Consider the following 24906-nt stretch of genomic DNA (forward strand, 5'->3'; position numbering starts at 1 on the left):
GAGTTCACTCCATGCAATTGCGTGAAAAGTGTCAAAAGCCATCCAAGTCCCAGGGCTATCTAGGTCCTTCTGAAGGAATAAGGCAGGCCTGGTGTTGACAGGGCTCCCAGATGGAGACTCTAGAGGGTGTTTTTGCCTTAGCCCTCTGGTGTTCTTCTTCTTACAGCCAGGTTGCCAGGAACAGGGCATGGGCCTTCCATCCCCATAGACTTCCTCGTCCACACTCTGAAGAGCTCTGACCCACCTTATTCACCTTGACACATCTTGGATCTCTTGTAGAAACATGGTTCTTCTTGCAATCCATTCAGAATAAGTGTCTTAAAAAGTTCTATCTTCTGTCTTCCACCTGGGAGTGTGGTGGAGTCCTTGGGACTGAGGGTGAAATTTTGCCACAAATCTATTTCTTCATTAATACACTGGGTTTCAGAAGTGTGTGGCCATACTGAGGCTGAGGGAATTTGAAGGCGTCCCAGCAGAGGATGTTTGGTGAGTAGGCTAGGCCAGAGATTTGGACAGGGAGCTGGCTTCTTTTTGGGCCAAGGGCAAATGAAGCAAGACATCTGTCCAAGTGAATCCCCATTCGCACTGGAAATGTCAAGTTATGGCCCACCTGGCACCAACTTCATCTCCCTTGCTGTGTGTCTGAGAGAGAAATGTTTTACTTTTCTCCTTTAGGAGCCATGGAGTCATCACTAACTCAGCTCGTACCCTTGCCTAGGCCGCAACTTCCCACTCTGTTCCTGTGCTCAGGGAGAGCTATCAGGCTCTGCTCCACCAAAGGAAAGAAGGCCTTGAGTCCCGGCGTACTTGGTGCTTGGACTGCTCTGTTATGGAGGGTAAAGGAGAGCCAGCTTGCCTCACTGACCTGGATGACTGAGGTGCCTTTATCATTAGAAGCACACAGTTTGAACTAAGTCCTTGTTGCAGATTCCTAAGCAAGAGCTCTCAGAACCCCATAGCTACAGCTCAAACACTGCTGCCTCCCTCAACTGATGGGAAATGTGGCATGGATAGACCAAGCCAGAAATCCCTGCCTCCTAAAGAGAGAAGGCGGGCTTCCTGCTGACAGACCTCCCAGGTGTAGTTCTTCAGAGGATGCCTTTGGCCTAATCCCACAGGCCTTTCTCATTCTGGATACAACCTGGTTGATAGGAGACTGCGAGTGGTACTTCATTCTCAACTTTCTCCAAATCCCATGTGTGGTGAAGAAGTCTGGCAGTGTGTGTCTTCATTGCCCCTCCTGAACTTTTTTAATGAAAGGTTTTTGGCATGGACACTATTCTGGTAGAGTGCTCCAGAGTAATATCCTCTTATTTCAGCTTGGGGGTTTAATGGTGTGTCTGTGATGGTGATAGGGATTTTGCATTGGGCCCTTCTCAATCCAGTTTCAGAATATGGCCCTGCCCATACCCAAGGTCTGTGAACGTGCCCAGAGAGAGTGCTTGTGAGTAGGCTAAGCTTGAAATTGGGAGTGGATAGCACTTCCTGTCGGCATCAAGGGGGAGAGAAGGTCAGGATCTCTTTCCTCAGTTTCTCCCGTGCCCATTTGAATGCACAGCTTTGACTCACCCTGGAGTCATTTTCTCTCATTGTTGCTTTTCTAACTTGTTCTCATTCACACATGGAGACTCTGTGTCTGTTCCCTACAGCAACCGAGATTCCCCGATTTGGAGGTGAGCATCCAAGACTTTCCTGACCTGATGCATGGGTCTCAGAGTCTGATTTCCCAGAGGACATCTACTCCCCCTGTCCCTGAACCTTTGGTGGTGAGCAGATTACAGTGTCGTGGGAATGGGTAGCTATCTGGACTCCCATCGCTTACAGAATGAGCTACTTTCAATCAAAAGAACAGTCTGGCAAGTGCAGCATGTTCCACGACCTGGACATCCAAGGACCTAGGGTATCAGAAGGGGTCCAGCCAAGAGCTGTGTGTCGGGAGGCTGGGCCAAATGTATTAGTGGGGAGATGTCCCCCTTGCTCATCCTAGAGGAAATGAAGATAAACATCTCCATTCCACACTGATTGCATTCCCACTGGATGGAATATTGAATGCCCTTTGATCCTTGCTGTAGCAATATCCTCTCCATTTCTGTATTTCTGACTGACCATTCACCTTTAGGAGTCTTGGAGCTGGCACTCATTCAGCAGGCACCCTTGAATGGGTGTGGGGTTCCCACTCAGTTCCATGCTCAGTTATAGCCATCAGCATCTGATAAATATCCCAAAGTAGAATGGGGATCCATACCCTGACCTTGATGCTTGGCTGTTTGTAGCAAGGGTGGGGGGAACAGTCAGCTCGCCTCTGCTCTGCCTGATTGATATGTCTTCCTTCTGAAAAGCAGACAGTTCACACAGGAGCTGGTGTCTCCAGAAGCTGGTCCACACAGCAAGAGCCTCTTACAGTAAGAGGGTACAAATGCCCCACTCCACACTTTGGAGCCACAGCTGGGGAATCCTCCAAGCTATAGCACTGTCACTGCTGACTCCATTCAATGTTGCAAAAAGCAACAAAAGCCAACCAAGGCCCAGGGTGCCCTAGGTCCTTCTGAAGGAAGGTGGGCCTGGTGCTGTCACAGCTCCCAGATGGAGACACTAGATGGTGCTTTTGCACAAGCTCTCTGGTGTTTCTTATAGCCAGGTTGCCAGGAGCTGGTGCAGGGCACTGTCTTCATAGAATTCCCCTTCCAAGGTCTGAAGAGCTCTGGCCCTTCTCATGCACCTTGAATCATTGTTGCTGTCTTGTAGAAACAAGGTTTTTCCCACAGTGTGTTCAGAATCAATGTCCCAAGAGTCCTATCTTCTTCCACCTGGGAGTCTGGGCCAGTTCTGGGCCATTCCTCTCCTGGGAGAGTTTTTTCCACAGGGCCCCTTCTTCATTAAATCACTGGGTTTCAGAAGTATGTGTCCATTCTGAGGCCCAGGGCATTCGAAGGGACTCAGCAATGGATGTTTGGTGTGTATGCTGGACAGAGACTTGGGCAGGGAATTGGCCTCCTTCTGGCTGAGGGAAAATGAAGAGAAAAACTCTCCAAAGGGATCCCCATTCCCACTTGAAATGGTGAGTTTGGCTCACCTGGAGCAAATTTCCTTCCCCTTGCTGTGTTGTTGAGAATGTATTCTTTTCTTTTAGGTGCCATGGAGCCATCACTGACCTGGCAGAAATGGGTGGGCTGCAATCTCCCGTTCTGCTCCTGTACTCAGGGAGAACTATGAGGCTCTGCTCTACCAAAGGAAAGAAGGACTTGAGTTCCTGGGTGCTTGGTGCTTGGCCTGCTCTGCTAAGGAGGGTGAAGGGGATCCAGCTTTCCTCACTGATCTGCATGACTGAGTCAGCATTAGAAGAGCCTTTGCCAGGAATGATGGAACCAAGTCTTTGTTGCAGATTCCTGAGCAACAGCCCTCAGAACCCCATAGCTACAGCTCAAACACTGCTGCCTCCTTCAACTGATGGGAAACATGGCATGGATAAACCAGAAACCCCTGGCTCCTAAAGAAAGAAGGCAGGCTTCTTGCTGACAGGGATCCCAGGTGTAATCCTCCACAGTTCTCCCTTAGCCTAAGCCCACAGGCCTTTCTTATTCTGAATACAACCTGATTGATAGGAGACTGTGTTGAATACTTCATTCTCTAGTGTCTCCAAATCATGTGTGATGATGAACTCTGGCAGCGTGTGACTCCATTGCCACCCCTGAGCCCTTTTGATGAAAGTTTGCATGGAAAATATTCTGAGACAGTATCTCAGAGTAATATCCTCTTCTTTCAGCATGGTGGTGTTTTAGTGTTGGTGATAGAAGTGTTGCATTAGGCTATTCTCAATATGGTTCCATAATGATGTGGCCCTCTCCAAACCCAGGGCATGTGCAGGTGCCAAGGGAGAATGCCTTGTGGGTAGGCTAAGGCGGAGTGGGGGTAGATCCTACCTTCTGTGGACAAGGGAAAGGCAAGGTCGTGGTCTCTTTCCTTGGTTTCCCCCATGCCAATTTGAATGAACACCTTTGACTCCCCTTATTGTCATTCCTCTCCTATTTCTGCTTTCCTAATTTGGTCTCAGTTCACACACAGAGACCTTGTGTCTGTCCCCTATACCAACCAAGGGGTCTGGAGTGGAGGTGAGTTTCCAAGCTGTCCTGAGACAATGTGGGGCTCACAGGGTCTGATACCCCAGAGGACACCAACCCCCGCTGTCCCTGAGCCCTTGGTGCTGGGCAGGCAACTGTATCTTGGGAATGGATAGTCTCATGTACCTGCCCCTAATGGATGGAGCTACCGTCATTCGGAAGAACAAAGAGATCCATGACTGGATCAGCACACAAAAAGTCTTTTGAATATACACTGAGCCAAACCCTCATTCTCACCTCTTGATCGTCACATGGAAACTTCTTCATATCTCAGAATCTCTGCTGCCCCTCTCAATGGATAGGACATGCAGAAGCACACCATAATACAAAGTTCCTGTCTCTTTCCTAAGGAAGAATGTGGACCTCTTCCTCAGAGGGCTCCAATAAGCATCCTTTGGAGCACCCCTCTAGCGAAAGGCCACAAAAGTCCCTGTGAATCCTGAGCAAACCAGCTTGTGAATATATTGTGCTATTCAGGTTCTTCTAAACAGGGAGAACTCTGGCCCTGATTTTATCCAGTTTCATGACATTGCTGTATCATCCATTACAGTTCATCTTGTGGGTACAAATTTAGTCTTTGAGAGTACTATTTCTAGCTTGCTGATGCCCAAAGGGGAAAGTCTTTATGAGTCTGGGGAAGGTGGAGACAAAGGAGCCTAGACTTTTTGGTTTCAGAACTGCATGTATATGCAGAGCCCTAGGACATAAACCTCCCCCCAACACAACTGAGAGCTGTTTTGGGGGAAGCTGGGCCAGATGTATTAGCTGGGAGCTGGCTTCCTTGCTGGGTTTAGTGGAAATGAAGATAAACATCTCCCATCCATATGGATTGCATTCCCTTAGGATGGAATTATTGAACACATTTGGTCCTGGCTGAAGCCATTCCCGTGTTTCTGTCTCTTCATTCACCCTTAGGAGCCATGGAGCTGGCACTCGGGCATCCAGTGATGGGTGTGGGTTTCAAACTTGGTCCCCTGATAAATAACAGCCAAGGACATCAGATATTCCAAAGGAGAATAGGCCTCCAATTCCTGATCTTGGTGCTTGGCTGTTGGAATTGAGGGGTGGGGGGTGGGGGGAGAGGAGCCAGCTCACCACATTGTTCTGCCTAAGGTGTTTTCCTTCTGAATAGCAGACAATTCACACTGGAGCAGTAAACTCCAGAAGCTGGTCAGCACAGAAAAGCCCTATACATGAAGGGGGCACCAATACCCCTTTGCACACCTTAGAGCCATAGCTGGGCTAGGGCACTGTCACTTCCTACCCCATTTCATGATGGGAAAAGCAAGAAAAGCAGACCAAGTCCCAGGGCTCTCGAGGTCCTTCTGAAGGAAGAAGGCAGGCTTGTAGCTGACAGGGCTCCCAGATGGAAACACTAGCGGGCGCCTTTTCCTAAGTGCTCTGGTGTGTCTTCTTCTACGGGCTAGATTGCCAGTAGCTTGTTTTGGGCACTCCATTCTCCATAGATTTCCCAACCCAAGGTCTGCAGAACTCCGGCCCTCCTTTTCCACTTTGACACACCTTTGTTCTCTTGAAACAATTTTCTTCCAATGATCTGTCACAATCAGCGTCTCAAAGAGTCTTATCCTCTGCCTTCCACCTGGAAGTCTGGTTCAGTCCTTGTGACTGGGTTAGAGGTTGTACTATGGGGCTCCTTCTTCATTAATTCACTGGGTTTCAGAAGTAAGCAGCCATTCAAAGGCCCGCGGCATTTGAAGGGACTAAGCAGCAGATGTTTGGATCACATAGTCTGTCCCTGAGCTCTTGGTACTGGACAGGCTACAGTATCATGGGAAAGGATAGACACATGGACTCGCCGCCCTAATGGATGGAACTACCCTCTTTCAAAACAGTCTGTGAATGTGCAACACACTCTAACACATGATCACTGCACAAAATGCCTTTTGAGTAAATAGTACACCAAGACCTCATTCCCACCCCTTCATCGTCACATGGAAGCACATTCTTCATATCTCAGAGCCACTGCTGTCACTCTCGACACGATTGGCAGAAGCACACCAGAAGTTAATGTTCCCTTCTACTATTTGAGGGAGAAAGTGGGCTTCTTCTTCACAGTGTTTCAGTGGGGATCCTTTGGAGCACTCCTATAGCCAAAGACCCCAAATTGTTCTTGTGATTCCTGAGCCAGCCAGCTTGTGAATATATCGTGCTAGTCATGTTCTTCTAAACATGATCCAATTCTCATCCTTTATGAAGAACTGTGGCCCTCGGTTTGTCCAATTTCTTGACATTGCTTTTTTATGCATCAACTTTCATCCCAGGGTCCATACATAATCAGTCCTTCAGAGTACCATCTCTGAGTTGCAGATGTCCAATGGGGAGCAGCCTTTGTGACTGTGGGATGTGTGGAGGCAAAGTAGCTCTGGCATTTTTGTTTCAGGACTACATGGACACCCAGAGATCTAGGGCATTGGGAAGGGTCCAGCCAAGAGGTGTGTGTGGAGGCTGGGCCTGATGTAGTAGTGACAAGCTGGCCTTTTTGCTGGGCCTAAGGGAAATGAAGATAAGCATCTCCATTCCACACTGATCACATTCCCATTGGATGGAAATTTTGAACACACTTCTGTCATGGCTGCTGTCATTCCTTCTCTCTTCCTGTGTTTCTGACTGCTTCTTCATTCACACTTAGGATCCACTGAGCTGGCACTCACTCAGTAGGCACACATGGAGGGGCATCGGTTTCCCACTGGGTCCCGTGCTCCGTAACAGCCATGAGGATCAGATATCCCAAAGGAAAATAGCCCTCTTTTTCCTGAGCTTGGTACATGGGTGATGTTGGCAAGAGGTTGGAGAGCCAGCTTGCCTCCATGTACTGCTTGATTGAGTTGCCTTCCCTCTGAAAAGCAGACAGTTCATGAAGGAGCAGTAAGCTTCAGAATTTGCTCACCCAGAAAGAGCCCTTTACCTTCAGATGGCACCAGTGTCCCTCTCCACACTATGGAACCAGAGCTGGGGTCATCTCCTAGCTACTGCACTGTCACTGCTTACTCCATTCCGTTGGGAAAAGCAAGAAAAGCAGACCAAGTCCCAGGGCTCTACAGGTGTTTCTGAAGGAGGAAGTCAGGCCTGTTGGTGAGAGGGCTGCCAGACGGAGGCTCTAGGACACTATTGCCTAAGCCCTCTGTTCTACTTTCCACAGTCAGCCAGTTTGCCAGGAACTGGTGCCAGCACCCCCTTCTCCATAGAAATCCCTTTTCAAGCACTGGATAGGTCTTTCTCTTCTTATCCAAAGTGACACATCTTTGCTCTCTTGTAGAAATAAAGTTCTTACCGCAATCCATTCAGAATCAGCATCTCAAGAGTCCTATCCTCTGCCTTCTGCCTTCCTTATCTGGGAGCCTGATCCAGTCCTTGTGACTGGGGAGAAGTTTTGCCACAGGGCTCCTTCTTTGTTACTTCACTGTGTCTCAGAAGTAAGCAGCCATTCATAGGCCCAGAGAGTTTGAAAGGACTCAGCAGCAGATGTTTGGTGTGTAGGGTGGGCCAGACATTTAAGCAGGGAGCTGGCCTCCTTCTGGGCCGAGGACAAAAGGAGCAAGACATTTCTTTCCAAGTAGATCCCCTATACCACTGGAATTATCGAGCTTTGTCCCATCTGGCACCCATTTCCATCCCTTGCTGTATTTCTGACAATGTAGCTTTTTTCCCATAGGAGCCATGAAGCCATCAATCACTCAGCTCACAGCCCTGGGTAGGCCGCAAACTCCCACTCTGCTTCTGTGCTCAGTTATGGCTATCAGCCTTGGCTCTACCAAAGGAAAGAAGGCCTTGGGTCCCTGGGTGCTTGGTGCTTGGCCTGCTGTGCTATGGAGGGTGAAGGGGAGCCAGCGTGCCTCACTGACCTGGATGATTGAGTTGCTTTCATTCTGAGAAGCAGACACATTGCTCATGGGCAGTACGAATGGGCAGAGGGTCAGCATTGGATGAGTCCTTGCCAGGAATGAGGGAACCACATCCTTGTTGCAGTTTCGTGAGCAAGAGCCTTCAGAACCTTACAGAGACAGCTCAATGACTGCTGCCTCCATCAGCTGACAGCAACAGTGGCAGGGATAGACCAAGCCAGAAATCCCTAACTCCTTAAGAAGGCAGGCTTCTTTCTGACATGGCTCTGGAGGATTACATCCTCCAGAGTTCTCCCTTGGCCTAATCTCACAGGCCTTATTCTGGATACAACCTGGGTGATAGAAGACTGCACTGGGTACTTCATTCTCAATTTTCTAAAAATCCTGTGTGATGAAGAACTCTGGCAGTGTGTGTCTCCATTGCCATGCCTTGACCATTTTGATGAGAGACTGTTTGCATGGAAACTATTCCGAGATAGGATGTCAGAGTAGTATCCTCTTCTTTCAGCTTGGGTGCTTGGTGGTGCCTTTTTCATGGTGATAAAGGTGGTGCTTTGGTCCCTTCTGAATTTGGTTTCAGAATGATGTGGCTCTCCTCAAACCCAGGGTTTGTGCATGCACACAGGGAGAATGCTTGCAGGTAGGCTAAGCCAGAGGGTGGGGTGGATCCCGCCTCTTCTGTGAGACATGGGGAAGCGAAGTTGGTGGTCTCCTTCCTCGGTGTCCCCCATGCAGTTTGAATACACAGATTTGACTCACCTTGTTGCCATTCCTCTCCCATTGCTGCTTTCCCAACATAATCTCAGTTCACACACCCTATATCTGTCCCCTACAACAACCAAGGGACCTGGAGTGGAGGTGAGTTTTCACGGCTTTCCTGAGCCAATGCAGTGCTTCCAGGGTCTGATATCCCAGAAAACAGCTAGCCCCCTGTCCCTGAGCCCTTGGTGCTGGGCCAACTACAGTAGCCACACGGATCCCCCACCATAATGGATGGAGCTTCTCCCATTCAGAAAAACAGTCTTTGCATGATCAGCATGCTCCACGACCTGATCAGCACACACAAAGCCTTTTGAATATACACTGCACCAATGCCTCGTTCCCACCTCTTGATCATCACATGGAAGCACCCTTCATAACTCAATCTCTGTTGCCCCTATTGATGGATACAATGGGCAGAAGTGCACCAGAAGCCAAAGATCCCCTCTGTTTCTTAAGGGAGAAGGTGGACCTTTTGTTAACAGGGCTCCAACGAGCATCCTTTGGAGCACTCCTGTAGCAAATGCCCACAAAATGTTCTTGTGAGTCCTGAGCAAGCCAGTTTCTGAATGACTGTGCCATTCAAGTTTTTCTATTTTTTTTAAAAATTTTTAATGTTTATTTATTTTTGAGACAGAGAGAGACAGAGCATGAATGGAGGAGGGTCAGAGAGAGGGTGACACAGAATCTGAAGTAGGCTCCAGTCTCCAATCTGTCAGCACAGAGCCCAAAGCGGGGCTTGAACTCACGGACCGTGAGATCATGACCTGAGCTGAAGTCGGATGCTTAACCAAGCCACCCAGGCCTTCCACCAGTCAGGTTCCTCTAAACATGAAGAACTCTGGCCTCCGTTGTTTCCAGTTTCATGAAATTGCTTTATCATCCATCAGGCTTCTTCTTGAGGTCCATACAAATTCAGCCTTCTGGCCTTGGCTGTTTTTCCTGTCTTTCCCTACAGGGGATAGAAGCAGCAGAGATTCAGGGGTAATGGGTCCATGCTCCAGGCTGTTGCTCAAGTGTTTGGAACCATTCCTGTGGTGCATTAGGTTTTGAAGGGCAGTCTGCACTGACTAGGTCCTGGAAAATACCTTGTATGTGTGGATAATGTGTTCTTCAGAATCTGAGGCCAGGCACTAAGTGCTCTCTGACAGCAGGACAATCTCTCCTGTGGGTTGTCAGAAAATAATAACTCTTGGTTAGCACAGAAGCAACGTGAGAACTCACCAACAATCACTGGGAGCTCACTGTGTGATTGACAGCCTCACTAGCCCACCCAGCCTGCAAACCAAGTCCTACTTAGCAAATAGCAATATGATGGGAATGGCCCTATGGACAGCTAAAGTTTTCTTTTAGATGAGAATGGAAGAAAGCTGAAAATGCAGTGTCTCCATTTGATCTTGCACCAGAAGTGAGGTCAGCTGCTCTCAACACCTTTGGCCCTAGCAACACACACATATTCTGTGCTGTGTACTTTCCACTGACCTACATCTAACGTCGATATAGGATATAGGAAGGCATGTTGCAGGGCTCCCATGGCCCAAACTATTCTGCTGTCAAGTACTCATCCAGAATCCCCAATTAAAATCAGAGGAAATTGCCCTGATTTTCCCCTGGAAGATTCTAGTTTTAAAAAGAGCAAAACGGGTTATGTAGATGACTCAGTCAATTAAGATTCGGACTCTTGGTTTCAGCTCATGTCGTGACATCACAGCTTGTGATTCGAGTTCCATGTCAGACTTTGTGCTGACAGCTTGAAGCCTGCAGCCTGTTACCGATTCTGTGTGTGTGTGTCAGCCCTTCCAATGTGTGTGCACTATCTCAAAATTAATAAATATTTAAGAAATTCGGGGCGCCTGGGTGGCGCAGTCGGTTAAGCATTTGACTTCAATCAGGTCACGATCTCACGGTCCGTGAGTTCGAGCCCCGCGTCAGGCTCTGGGCTGATGGCTCGGAGCCTGGAGCCTGTTTCCGATTCTGTGTCTCCCTCTCTCTCTGCCCCTCCCCCGTTCATGCTCTGTCTCTCTCTGTCCCAAAAATAAATAAAAACGTTGAGTAAATAAGAAATTAAAAGAAAAGAAAGACAATTCTGCATGAAAATTCAGCTCTAAAAAGCCTTAAAAAGAGAAATGCACCAGTACTTGCTTAAAAAACTGATAGCACCGTCGGGAACACTGTTTCTAGGAATCACTTCCCTGGAGTTTAGGGCATACAAAGGAGCCAAGGTCAGGAGCCTTACTCCTCTTTCTGAAAGAAAAGTGCAAATGTTTTGAAAACGGGCACCCAGGTGCAGGCTATGGATGTTTCCCTTTGCCTTTACCCACAAGGGTTTTAAACTATAAACCACAGCTTCTCCAGAGATTGTGTTATGCACACCCTTGTCTGCTTAATTCTGCTCTCCTTTGTAGTGAAGCACTTTGGCCCTCTGTCAATTTTTTCCCTCTTTTTTTTCAAACTAAGATCTTGCTGGTGGCAATTTGCAATCAATATCTCAGAACCATAGCCTCTACTTTAAACTGGGGACTCTTCTTGTGCCCTCGTGAATCTGGCATAGATTGACAACAGGACCTCTTGTAATTTCCCGTGAGAACTCTGTCCACAAAGAGAGACCTAAGGAAGGTGCCAAGTTGGGTATGGGTGGATGTTTGTTGGAGGTCCCAGAGGTTTGGGGAGGGACTGGCCTTATACATGCAGCAAAGAGAAATGAAGGTAGGTAAACATAAACAGCATTACCCCATTCCCTCTGTAATTTAGATCCTGGCCTTTTTTGTAGCATTTTCTACCAATTTGCTATTTTCTAGGTCTTGGTCACATTCAGGGACAATTGGACTTCCACTCACTTCATACAAGCAGAGCCCAAAGATTGGTGCTAAATTCCCACTCTTGGTCCTTTGCTATGTGGGAGCAAACAGTAACTTCGAATCAAATGAAGGATGGCCTTCTTGTCCCTGAGTGCTTAGTGCTTGGCCAGGTCTGTTAAGTGCAGTGAAGGATACACATGCCTATATTCTGAGTCAAACATGATTCCCATATGCTCACCATACTTCAGAACCTAGTTAGAACAGATAGGGCCCTTTCAAGAAGGGTTACATCGGGTCGAGGCTCCAAACACTTGATCACCGGCTAGTTGCAGAAAGCCCTTACCTCAAAATCAATGATACCTCTATTTCCTAATGGGAGAACAGGAAAAAAAAAATCACCAAATCCAGCTGTTCCTGTCTGCCTAAGCCTCACAAAGACTTTCAAACACTTCTAACTTAGTGAAATGGGACGTTCTTTGAAAGGTGGATTCCCCAAAGTGCTCTTTGACAGAGGGAAGTATAAGGGCCCTTTAGGCTTAAGCCCTGCATCCATTTCCAAACAATTGTAACTTCATGAAACGAGATGTTAGTTGAAAGATGCTCTCCCCAATCATGTTTCCCAAGTTGAGTATATGTCACTTTCTTTGTGGGCCCTGCATGCGTTTCCAACACTCCTATTTTAGTGAAATAAGCAGTTTGCTGAAAGATGATTTCCCTTCAGTGTATCACTGACTCGAGTGTATGGCACTTTCCCTGTAGGCCCCACTTGGCTTTAAAACAAGTCCAAATTTGTGAAACCAGATGTTAGGCGAAAGATGGTTTCCCAATAATTATGTTCCACAAGGTTGAGTATACAGCACTTATCTTCCTCCTAATCCCCGCATCGGTTGTCAAACTCTGCTATTTCAGTGACACAAGATGTTAGTTGAACGATGGTGTCTCCACAGCATTCTGTCCCAGAGCCGAGTGTACGTCACTTTCCACATCGTTCCCGCATTGGTTTGTAGACACTTCTAAGTGATATAAGAAACCAGGTGAAAAATGGTTTCTGCAGAGTGCAGTGTGACAGAGTTGAATATATTGCACTTTCGGCACAGGCCCCAAATAGTTTTCCAAACACTTCTAACGTAGTGAAACGAGATAAGACTTGAAGACTGCTTCGTCACAGAGTTTCACAGAGTTGAGTGTAGGGCACTTTAGGCCTAGGCCCTGCATTGTGTTTCAAACAATCTAACTTTGTGAACGAGACCTTAGTTCCAAGATAGTTTCCCTAAAGCGCTGATTGGCAGTGTTGAGTGGATAAAAATTTCCACATAGTGTCCGCCTAGGTATTCAAAACTTTCCGTCTCAGTGAAGGGAGATGTCACTGCAAAGATGGTTTCCCCATCGTGTTACGCCGAGGGGGATAAGTGTCACGTTCCGTGTATGCCCTGCAAAGGTCGTCAAACACTCCTCCCCTAGTGAAAACGGATGTCTTTTCAAAGGTGTTTCCACCACACTGTTTGTTGGACAGAGTAGATGGCCCTTTCAGCATATGCCCCGCATGGGTTTTCCATTTCCATTGTAGTGAAACCAGATGCAGGCTGAAAGATGGTTTCTCTAACATGACACCTCACAAAGTGGAGGGAACGGCTTTTCGTTATAACTCTATGTATGGGGTTTCAACCCTTCTCACTGAGTGTATCACGATGTTATTGGGAAGATATTTCGACACAGGGCCGTTTCACGCTTTTGAGTATATGGCACTCTCCTTGTAAGTCTCACCTGCGTTTTTTCAAACACTTCTAACTTAGTGAAGCGAGCTCTTTGCTGAAAGATGGTTTCCCCACAGTGTTGGACAGATGGCACTTAATGCATAATCCCCACTCAGGCTTTCAGAGACTTCTAACTTCGTGAAACAAGCCATTAGTTAAACTGACTACCTGTCATTTACTCACAGTGTTTCATAGAGTTGAGCGTATGGCCCTTTCCGTGTAAGCCTTGCATGGGTTGCCAAACCGCTTTTAAATTAGTAAAATGAGATGTTGGTGGAAAAATGGTTCCACCCCACTGGTGTTGCACAGCGTTGAGTACATGGCAGTTTCGGTGTGGTCCAACGTGGGGTTTCAAACTCTTCGAAATGAGGGAAATCACAAGGTAAGAGGGGAGGGCAGATGCAAGGGGAGATGGAGATCAGAGGTCAGAGTCAGGAACCATGTAACTGTTACTCGTACAGTGCCCAGCATTCACAAACAGCTAACACGTGGCCATTCTTAAGGGCGCATTGCCCTCCTTCATGGAGACCTGAGTGCTTGTCAGGCTTCTGTTGACCTGAGGTGGGATGGTTACCTTGTTCTCACTAGCCCGTGACGTTCCTTCATTTTGAGATCAAAGCTGGAGCATGAATATTGTTCTTCCTCAGATGGTCAAGGCAGAGGGTCTATTCAAGGACTCTGGGACCACAACGAATTCCACAGGCATGGCTGCCAGCCAGTACAGAGAAGCCAACATTCAGAGATCACGAGTGCCTCCACCCACTGAAAAGAAGATAAGGCAATAGCGCCAAGCCTTCCTGCGTTCTCAAGGTCAGAATGCAGTGATCTGGTGGCTGGTGCTTCCTTTCATTGCAACCCCACAGGTGTTTACTTCTCACTGTCAGGACACAAAGCTTGCCTAGGAAACGGAGCTCATGTCAGCAGTCCCAGCTTCATTCCATTTTCACCTGAGGTGAATACTTTTCCTTTAAGTAGTTTTCTTCTGTTTTTTTAAATTTAATAATTTTTATGTTTTTAACCAGTTGTCACTCTATCTTTGAGGGCAGGAGTCCGGAAACCTCTCCTATGATTTTGTCAAGTCTTTTACAAGTTTCCTGAAGGGTGCCTCATGGGCTTCCCTGCCAAATGTACATTGCCAACAGGAAGCAGGTGCCCTAGGGTGCTGGAAAGGGCCTAGCACAAGAGGTTAGCCTGTGTAGAAAGCAGCCTGCTTTACTTTTAAGGCAAAGTAAATATATCAGCAGTAAGGAGTCAGGGACAATGCAGCTGTCCCAGCAATTGACAGCAAGTTCCCACTCCCTTCCTGTGCCAACCTGGACAAATCTGTTTCTGATAGCACTGAGAAAACGTTGCCATCTTCTTATTGAGAAGATGGTGGTTGGCAGGCTATGGTTGGCATGACAAGGGTCACCCTGCTGACACTTTCCCCCTGCTTCCTGAACTGCCTGCAATCCTAGCAGCTGAAGTTTTCCTATGCATATAGCAACACCTGAGCTGGTCAGCCAAGAAAAAGATCAAAGTGTATAAGACCAGAGCCCCATTCCACACACTTAAGTGTTAGCAGAGAGACACCACCATCACCTAACTACCACTGCCTCTATCCATTGAAGTAAAGTTTTGGACAAAAGGTGAGGGCCCAAAGACTCGACCTATCTGAGGTAAGAATGTAGAGAGCTTGCAGACAGGGCTCTCAAGTTTTGCGTGATAAAGTGTTGGGGCGTGATGGTGGGGTTTGTCGGGTTCAGAGCTGACGGCCAGGACAGAATTCTTGAAGACTTCTTTGGTGCCAAAAGGTGAATCTTCCTGTGGGCAAGAGGAGCTGCCCGCACTGGGGTTGTGAAGAGTGATGGTTATATACCATAGGCTTGGGGAAGGTAAAGTCCACTGGCAAGATTCCAAGGAGACTTTCACATGCTACAGACTCACAGAACACCAGAGGCCTAGCTATTGTCAAGTTAAGGTGGTTTTTCCCTCTAGCAAAGCATTAACATTAAGACAGTAAGGAGTTCCTGGAGAAACATTGGATTCTAACAGTCTCAAATATTTGTCCATGAGCTGCAGGTTACAAGGAAATTCAAATTTAATTTCTTTGGATGTTTATTTTGAGATAGAGAGAAAAGGAGAAAATGGGAAGGGGCAGAGAGGGAGACAGAGAATCTGAAACCGGTTCCAGAACCTGAGCTGTCAGCACAGGGCCCGAAATGGGGCTGGAATTCAGGAACTGGGAGATAATGACTTGAGCCAAAGTTGGATGCTTAAACAACTGAGCCACCAAGGCGCTGCAGGGACTTCTATTTTATCTGCCATTACCTCTTGCCTTTGTTCCCCACATCACTATGGACAGGAGGGTGAGGTTTGGGTTTCAGGAAACTGAGTCGATAGGTTTCTGGAGATTAGGCTGTTGATAAGATTGTCCTTTTCTTGTAATTTACTAAGATACTGAGCGGGGTAGGAGCAGACAGAGGGAGACAGAAATCCAAAGGAGGCTTCACGCTGTGAGGGCAAAGCGGGGCTTCAATTCAAGACCTTGAGATTAAGACCTGAGCCTTTGGAATGACTTTTTAACCCACTGGAAACAATTTGGATTGCAAATCGTAGAAAGCACTGATTCTCTAACACTGCATGACCTTACTAAACAGGAGAAATGGACGGAGGTTACACTTCACGGTAACCTGGACACCAGGGCCTCTAGCCTCTAGCAGGGTGTGATTGGTCAGTAACCAGGCCAGTAAGCTCCCCCAACCCCGATATACTGGGTGATAAATCTGTAAAAAGGCCTCCTGATAGAACTCGGTTGCTGAAAGAACACAGGCCATTTCTGAAAAGGGGACGCTGACACTTTCTTTTCCTCTGCCTACTAGATGTGAGGGCCTCTCCCTCATTCCGTTTCTGGGTTAAGGTCTGTTATTGGAGCCAGCTTAGTCTACTTCAGGTCGGGGACTCTTAAGAAATATTCCCAAGAATATTAGTCCAGCCTAACATGGACTGCTTAATTCCACTCTGGTGGAAGAAAAGACAGCGTTTACTCTTCTGTCCCAACTGGCAAGGTTAGAACGGGGAAATTTTCCTTCTCTGCCTTCTCCTGGCATCTCACCTTCCGCTCACACTCCTCCAGTTTCTGCACCACATTTGCTATGGCACACATAACTGGTTCCTAGCCCATCCTCAGTGTCTCAGGCACCATGGGCTCGTCTTCCCACCCTAAATGTTAAAGAACAAAAAAGCACCCCCCTCCTTGGACCACCCACTTCCGTTTCCCCCACTGTCCTCCCAGGTAAAATCTGAGAATGGGGAACACATGGATTGTCTTCTAAGTGGGTGTAGGTGAAAGATTTCGGTGTTTAAACTAATTTGAGTTTGCTTGTTGAATTAAGCTTTCAAGTTACCAGGAATCCATATAGAAACTTTTATTCCTCCAATATTTACTACAGGTGAATAAGCTCACTGTATCTCGGTTGCAATTTGCTAACAAAACGATTACTTGAAATGATGAATTTCGACTCTCTCAAAGTCTTCATGGGTACTTGTTAGGCTAGCTCTCAAAGTCTGTGGCAACCTGAAATTTTAACGTTTTACTTTAAAGTTTGCACAGCAAATGAGATGAAATTCATGGGACATCTAGGTCTTTTCCAAAGGGAATGCAGGGCAAAGCTTTGTTTATTGAACATTAGTTTGTGCTTTTAACTTATTGCAGAGGAACTAAGGCCATTTGGTTCAATTGGAAAGCATGCTCTGTGCTTGATTCATGAATTTGCCTTCTAAAAGAATTCTGCTGTAAACAATTCTCACCTGGTTACTGGTTTTCACTGGAGACTAAGCTTTCTAGCAGTTTACCTTCTAAGTGTACTTATGACTGAGGGAAACAAGGCACGCAATTCTGTGTAGGAAAGTACGAGGTGTGTAAGAAAGATATAAGGAATGGATATATGCTTTTCGTTGAGGGTACAAGAAAGTAAATTTGTGCTACATCAGATTATTTGGAGAGAAATGGCTTGGGACAAAATCTGAAGGCAGAGGAAAGTTGCAGAAGGCTCATGAAGGCAAAACTTTGGAACGAAATGTTATGTGTGGCAAGGAAGGACTAATTTTGCCATGGATGGATTTTAAAACTACACTGGGAGAAGACTAAAATTCTGTTTTTCTCTCTCTTTTGGAAAGACAAAATTTTCTTGGATTGTTGATCTGCTCTTGATAAGAAAAAGGAAACAGAGTGGTTTTTTCTTCTTTCCTCTTTTGTCTCCCAGAAAACCAGAGCTTTAGTTTCCTTGATTATCAAGCCTTTGAATACTTCGTTTAAATTTCTCAATGGTAAAGGAGCTAGGTTTGGCTAACAAGTACATGATGCTAAATATTTGCCTCTGGAATCCCTAATTGCCATCTTGGTTCAATAAAGTTTAAGATTTGTAATGTTCTGTAATCTTATTTGGAATGCGCTCTCTCAGTTTCTAAGGTTTGAACATACTTCCCAAAGATTTCCATTGTAAATGAAGTCTGAGCCATTAGGCCTTTTTGTGTAGTATGCTAAGTTAGTTGGAGAAGCATTGCCAACTAATGGTAAACATTGGGTTCTATTGTTTGGGTAAATGCTGTCACTTCTCAAAGATACATGGAATTCCTAAAGTTTAATTTTTGCTGCTGTAAATTCCTTTCTCGATAATCTGATTATGAAGGTGTTATGTGCCACAGAATTAACCGAATTCCTTTGTCAATTGCATCATAATGAATAACTCTCATCAGGTCGTTAACAATGTCCATTTCTGAGATTTTATGATTTATAATTGTTCTTATTCTCTCACAAGACATATTTCCTCTTCTAGGAGACTCACAAGACAAGGACTTCTAGAACAAACACAGGCGTTTGAAATCTTACCGATTAAAACTAAAAGGGGTAAGAATTTTGAGAACTAAAAAAGCTGCAAACAGAGCAAAAATTAGGAACATGGGACCAAATGAATTGAGGAAGATTATCGTTTAGTGTCTCTCGGAAATACTGCTGGTTCTCTGATGTTTGCTCTTCCAGCTTATGGAAACGTTCTCTTCAGATATCTATGATATACAGAGATGTCATCAAATATTCACTTGTAAACTGAAGTGTTGAACGTCTCTCTTTACCTAAACCGTCTGAAATTCAAACACTCGCAGTATTCTTTCTTTCTTGGCCATTACAGTTAATTGCATAAGTGCAATAAGAATCTTCTTGTAACAGGACACCTTTGGAAATACTGCTAGTTTACTAAGCCTTCGCTGGAAGATCCTATTTGAGAGACTTGCATATACTCGGAAATGACCCTACAGCTTTAAGGAACTGAGTTGACTTTATGAAACGTGGAGCCAATAAAGCCCATTGGAAATGTTGGATGGATACCTTGCTTAAAGTTCCCAGCAGCCTCACCAGGTGAGTAAAGAATGGCACTCCCTGGAAGGTGCAGGAAACTCAGGATATCTTGGGGATCTCGTGAAGAGGAATTCACCCAATTCCACAGGTATTGCAGGCCTGTCTGACAGGAGGTACTCGGCCTGGCTTCTGGCCTCGAGAGGCTCCAAAAGTTCAGTCTGGAGATTCTTTATAAAGGCTTCCCAGCAAAGCAAACTTTAAAAGATCCTTATGATCAATGACTACCCGTGCTAAGCTTATGTAAATACATAAGCCAATTTTGGCAAGACTGGACTTGTTTTACAAATGAATTATTCTTGATTTGGTTATCTTTGGAAATGAGGGATTTAGAGCAAAGACTGCACATTTATGGATGTTAAGTCCGAGTTGCCTTCAAATGTTTGCTTAAACTAGACCACTTGAGGTAAACTTGAGAGACCCTGTCACAATAGCACAGGTTATCCTGTGGGGATAGTAATTCGACCCCGTGGGTATATTATTGAAACAACTAGGAAATGGGATGGAATTCCCCCAAAACTATAGGCAAGGACTTTTCTCGCTGTAGACCTATCAGTCGATAAAGACAATAGTGCTTTATTACTTACATGAAGCAGGGTTAATTCACAAATCTCTAACTATGCAGGCCATGTCTTTTCAAAACGCGATCTGTCAGTTACCAGAAAGCCACCCCATATAAATCCCAAAGACCTAGACTATTTCAAGCATGGAAAGTCCCAAGCAACAGGTGACTTAACTCCAAAATAAAATGGCCTCTACTGCGTCATGGCATGCATTCCCACTGCAGTAAGCTAAAGGAGCATTCTTCATGGGCTCCTGTATGGAAATAAAATATGTTCCCCTTTTACAGGAAGTCAGTGAGCAAACTCATGTGCTTTCTTATTCCTGGCTACCTGTGCAAGACCTCAAACCTCTCTTATGATGGTTGTACCTTTCTTTTTCACTTTCCTTTCCCAGTTTATGCGAACTGTTCCTTCTTACGATGGGCCATTCAAAGGAACACCACAGACATTTGAATTCCAAACTGGAAAGACTATTGTGATTCATGCTGTCAGTTCCCACTCCCATCTGAGGAAGCTTCAAGCCTGCCATCTAAAAACCTCACTGGCAGCACTGGTAGACACTGAGTTTGTAATTTGTTCTAACAAAATGCTGTGCATACATTCCAGATTACTGCAAAAATATTCCAGGATTTCTAACTGACATGAACACTAAAATTTGTGCTTTAAACAATCCCTCTCTTTCCTTTAATGATTGGCTAAACTCCTGGACTGGAGGATTTTTGTCAACTACCCAAGGACTTTTCTTGGGCTTTTCTCTTATTCTAATTATGTTTTGCTGCTTTCTCCCATGGTGAGAGTCTGCCTGGTGCCAAGAATCCATCACTATAATCACATTAAGCCAAAAGATAAGCTTTGCTACTCAAGGCTTAGATTCAACAGCCACCAGATTTTTCTCTCCTCTATATGTTCCCCAAAAGACCAATATTGACCAAATAAGTAGGGACAACTCTATGCCCCTAGTCAACAGAAAGAAGGTACAAAAGATGAAACCTACCATTTTGATCAACCTTAAAGACATAAAGGTCGACTTTGTTCAAGGGGGATATGATGAGGGAGCATGAGGCAGGCTGGGGGGTAAAGCCCAATCTAGCCCCGCACCCACCCCAGGTGGGATCTGTTATTCCTTGGACACTCTTGACTACCGCAGATCAAAGCAAAGCGGCTTAAGCCCTTGCCATGGTAATGTGGGAAACTAAGGCAAATGCAACATTAAATTCACTTAATGCCTATAGCCCATTGACAAGTCCCTGGAATGTGCAGAGTGACCTCTCTCTAGCTGCTCAGCTGCTTCGATGATGACACTTTGCTAGAGGCAAAAGAGAACCTTAGCTTAACATTATCCCAATATCGAGGACCGTGTAAATCAACTTTTATTGCAACTGACCCAAGATATATGCTGGCAGTCATACTCCAAGCTGATGCCCTCCCCAATATACATCTAATGGATCTCATGACTGAGGTTTTAGTAAATGGTAATAGTATGTCCCTTGCAACAGCTAGCCCCTCATGGTCCTGAAAACCTTGCTTCCAACATTCCTTAGCGACTTCATCCATCCCTGACCCCCTGCCAACCTGATGGTATATAATGATGAGTTCACCGTCAGGACCCCATTGCAGCTCTTGTTGCACCTAGGTCCTGTCCCCATGATTTAATAAAACCACCCTTTGTGCACCAAAGATGACTTCAAGAAATCTTTCTTGGTCATCAGCTCTGGACCACCCCCACCATCACCCCCAAACTTCATCAGGTCGACAGCAGAACTCCACCCACTGGCTGCTACGGATGCCTTCATTCTGAAGAGCAGTTACCGCATTTGCAGTATCCTTTAGGACCTTCTATGTGCAGGAATCAGCCCATTCAAGGTCTAGTGCACCAGAGCCACTTTCCAAATACATGAGGGTAAGCAACAAGCCACTATCTGCTATGAGTCATTACTGGCCTCAAAGGACAGGGGAAAAAAGCTAGTGCCAGAAATTTTCCATCTCTTTCTGAAGGAACATTGCAGGAGGTTTCCCTTGGTCTTAAGGCAACCAGCTTGCCATGAGATTATGCTAGTCACTTCATTTTTTTCAATTTTTGCTCTATCGCCTTGTCTTTTGTTAATAAAGAAATTTTATCTTCTCTGTATCCTTTTCCATCCTGTTTCCCTTTTGCAACAAAGTTCTCCCTGTTTATTCAGGATCAGTGTCTCAGAGCCACTTTTTTCTACTTTTAACGTGGGTGTCGGTCCATATTATTGTCACTCTGGTTTACATTGGGCAAATGTTCCCTCAAAAATTGCCTTTCAGTACTATGTTGACAAATGTAAACCCTGGGCATTTCTGAATGCCCAGGAGCTATCCTCTGTCTTGTGGGACAAGACGACCATGGAGCTAGATATTTCTTTCTCAGCTTGATCGCATTCTCCACTGAAATGAAAAACTTTGGCCCTGCGTGTAGCCATTCCAATTCCCTGGCTGTATTGATAAGGGGTGTCTTAGGTCCCAAGCAAGGGCCCTGCCCTGCCCTTCCTAATGAGCTCTGACTCTGGTCTGTGCTAACCAAGAACAATCAGTTTCTGATATCCCAAAGGAAAGATTGCCTTCCTGTCAGTTCTTGGCGTTTGGCTGGCTGATACAAGAAATGATGGTTAGCCAACTTGTTTCCCGCCCTGACCGTTAAAGATGCTTTCAGCCTGAAGAGCTGTTGCTTCACCCAGGTGCAGTATTCTTGAGGACAGGCTTAGCACAGAAAGAGAAAAATCAGAAACCACTGTACCACAGCCCAGGTCCAAACACTTGGGCATTAGCCTGGAGCACAAGCCTGCTACCTTTTGAAGAACTGCTGCCTCTACCCTCTGATACGATGGGAAAGGAAAAGAGTGAACACCAGAAGCTTTCGCTCTCTTTGTGACGAATACAAGCATCTTGCCTTAGGGTTCCCCCTGTAGACGATGGAGGTTTCCCTTTGCCCTAGCTCATATGTGTTTCTTATCTACGTGTTTGTTATTCCTAAGACCATCAGCTTGCCTGGGAATTGTACTAGTCATTTCACCCTCAGATTTATCCCCTTTTCATCTCTCAGAAGGAATATTGTCCTTCGATGTATCTATTGCCACCCTTTTACTCTTTCTTTAAGGTTTATTTGTGCCTCCTATGATGATGGAGGCCAGGCCGATGTTGGGGCTCCAGGCAATGGAGTCCAGAGGTTTCTGGAGATACAGTCCCTGCCTTTTTCTTGTAATTTACTAAAATACTTGTAAATGGATGGAGGTTCTGCCAGTTTAACACCTTGTTTTCTGTCCTTTCCTTTATCCTTGGGTAGCCCGGAGTGCTTGAGGAATGGCACATATATGGCTCCTGGAGTGCTATTTGCAAACTAAGACTTGGTTTGCAGGCTGGGTAGGGCACTGAGGCTGCCAATCACACAGTGAGCTCCTAGGAGCTGGTGGTGAGTTTTCACACTGCTATGCTAACCAAGAGTAATTCCTGTCTAACAACCCAAAGGAGAGATTGCCCTACTGTGAGAGAACATTTAGTGCTTGGCTTATGATGCTGAAGAGAACATGATCCATGCATACGAGGTATGTTCCAAGACGTAGTCAGTGCAGAAAGTGCCCATTCAAAACGAACCACAGGAACCAAGTTTCCAAATACTTGAGCAACAGCCAGGAGCATGGAGCCGCTACCCCTGAAACCCTGCTGCCTCTATCCCCTGATGAGAAGGGCAGGAAAAAGAACCAAGGCCAGAAGTCTTCCCTGTCCTTTAGAAGGAAATACGCAGACCTCTTGCGGACTGGGCTGTCAGGAGGTTACCTATTAAAGGTTTAGTTTGTGTCTGGCACAGGTGTTTCTTACTCCTTAGTACCTTGCAAGGAAATTGTGCTGACACTTCATTGGAATTGTCCCATTCTCATCTATGTTCATGCACTTTGGCTTTGCGCCGTTCCATTTCAATACCATTTTTGCCCCCTTTTGTCAACATAGTTCCTCCCTCGCTGCAGTTCAGAGCCAGTGTTTCTGAAAGTTAGTCTTCCCTTTAAGTTGGGGGATTTGGCCATATCCTTGTGTCTCGGGCATAGGTTGGGACACAGGACCCCTCGTTATTCACCTTTCAGAACTATGTGGACAATGGGAGGTACAGGGCACTTGAGGGTGCCCCGCAGAGTGTCCATGTGTAGGCAATGCCAGGGTTTGGGAGGGAACTGGGTTCACTGATGGTTGAGGAGAAACAATGTGAGACATTTCATTCCCAGCTTTATCCTTATCTCCTCTGTCATGTAGAGCTTTTTCCTTTGCCTTCCATACAGCGCTTCCAATCCATTTTCTGTTTTTGTGATGACGTCCTGGGTTACATCCAGGAGGAATAGGTCTGTCAGCCACCCAGCCAACATCCATGATTTCTGATCAACTACCACTCTGGGTCTGTGCTATGGTGAAAGCACTTTTTCCCAGAGAATAAAGATTCTCCTGTGCATGAGTGCTTCTTGCTTAACTGACCCTGGCAATCTCTGTGTGGGTAGCCAGCTTTCCTCCCTCCCCTGGCTGATTGAAATATCCTCTTTCTCTAAGGCAGATGGATCAGGCATGCACAGTGGACCGCAAGAATATTCAGCCCTAAAAAGCCCTGTCAGCAAATGCTGCCTTGTGATTTGGTCACAAAATCTAGAGCACAACAGGAGCCCGGGCCTGCAACCACTGAATCACTGAATCAGGGCAATTTCTATGCCCTGAGAGGTAGTTCATACAACGGATCCCAGGTCAGAAGCATTCCTTCTCTTACTGAAAACAAAGTGCAGGCCTCGTGCCATTTGGGCACCCAGGTGTAGGCAGGCAATGAATGGTTCCCTTTGCCCCAGCCCACAAGTGTTTCCTACTAGACCACAGTTTTCTTCTCGGGAGATTGTGCTAAGCACTTTCTTCTCGGCTTCATCCCATTGCCTTCTTCTTGTAAGGATATGCTTTGGCCCTCTGTGTATTTATTTGCATATTTTTCCTTTTTTTTTTTTTTTGAAGCAGGATCTCGCTAGAGTCCAGAGTCTATGTATCAGAGCAATATCCTCCACTTTAAACTATGGGCTCTGGCTGAGTCCCGGGAACTCTGAATAGACTGGCAGTGGTACCTCTTGTAATTTCCTAGAACTCTGGGCACAATGAAAGGCCTGGGGCATATCAAGCTGTGCATGAATTGCGTGTAGGTGGTCCCAGAGGTTTAGGGAGGGACTGGCCTTACAGATAGATGCAGCTAGGGAAAAGGTAGAAAGAGACGCCCAGAAGCATTATCCCATTCTCATCTGTCATGTAGAGCCTTGACTTCCCTTAGAGCAATTCCCACCAATTTTCTATTTTCGAAATATTGTGTCATACTCAGTGTCGATTGGGCTTTCGCTCACGTCACACAGGCAGAGCCCAAAGATTGGTGCTCAACTTCTGCTCTGGTCCTGTGCTCTGTGAGAGCAAAGAGTACCTTTATATCAGAGGAAGGATGACCCTCTTGTCCCTGAGTGTCTGTTACTTGGCCAGGTGTGGTAAGTGCAGTGAAGTGCAGATGAGCCTTCATTGTGAGTCACAGATGGCTGCCATATGCGCTCTAGGCCTCAGGACCTGGTCAGCACAAAAAGGGCCCTTTCAAGAACTACTGCATCAGTTTGACACTAAACACACTTGATCAACAGCTGGG

General features: G+C 46.1%; 1 long non-coding RNA gene across 1 annotated transcript; it reads left to right on the forward strand.

Moving 5' to 3' along the window:
* Window positions 1-379: 379 nt before the first annotated feature.
* On the forward strand, window positions 380-4364 carry LOC125160247 (uncharacterized). The gene is made up of 3 exons (XR_007150182.1): window positions 380-878; window positions 1650-1766; window positions 3131-4364. It is a non-coding gene; the product is annotated as an uncharacterized LOC125160247 (long non-coding RNA).
* Window positions 4365-24906: the final 20542 nt, after the last annotated feature.

Source organism: Prionailurus viverrinus, chromosome A2, assembly GCF_022837055.1.
Source record: "Prionailurus viverrinus isolate Anna chromosome A2, UM_Priviv_1.0, whole genome shotgun sequence".
Taxonomy (NCBI): domain Eukaryota; kingdom Metazoa; phylum Chordata; class Mammalia; order Carnivora; family Felidae; genus Prionailurus; species Prionailurus viverrinus.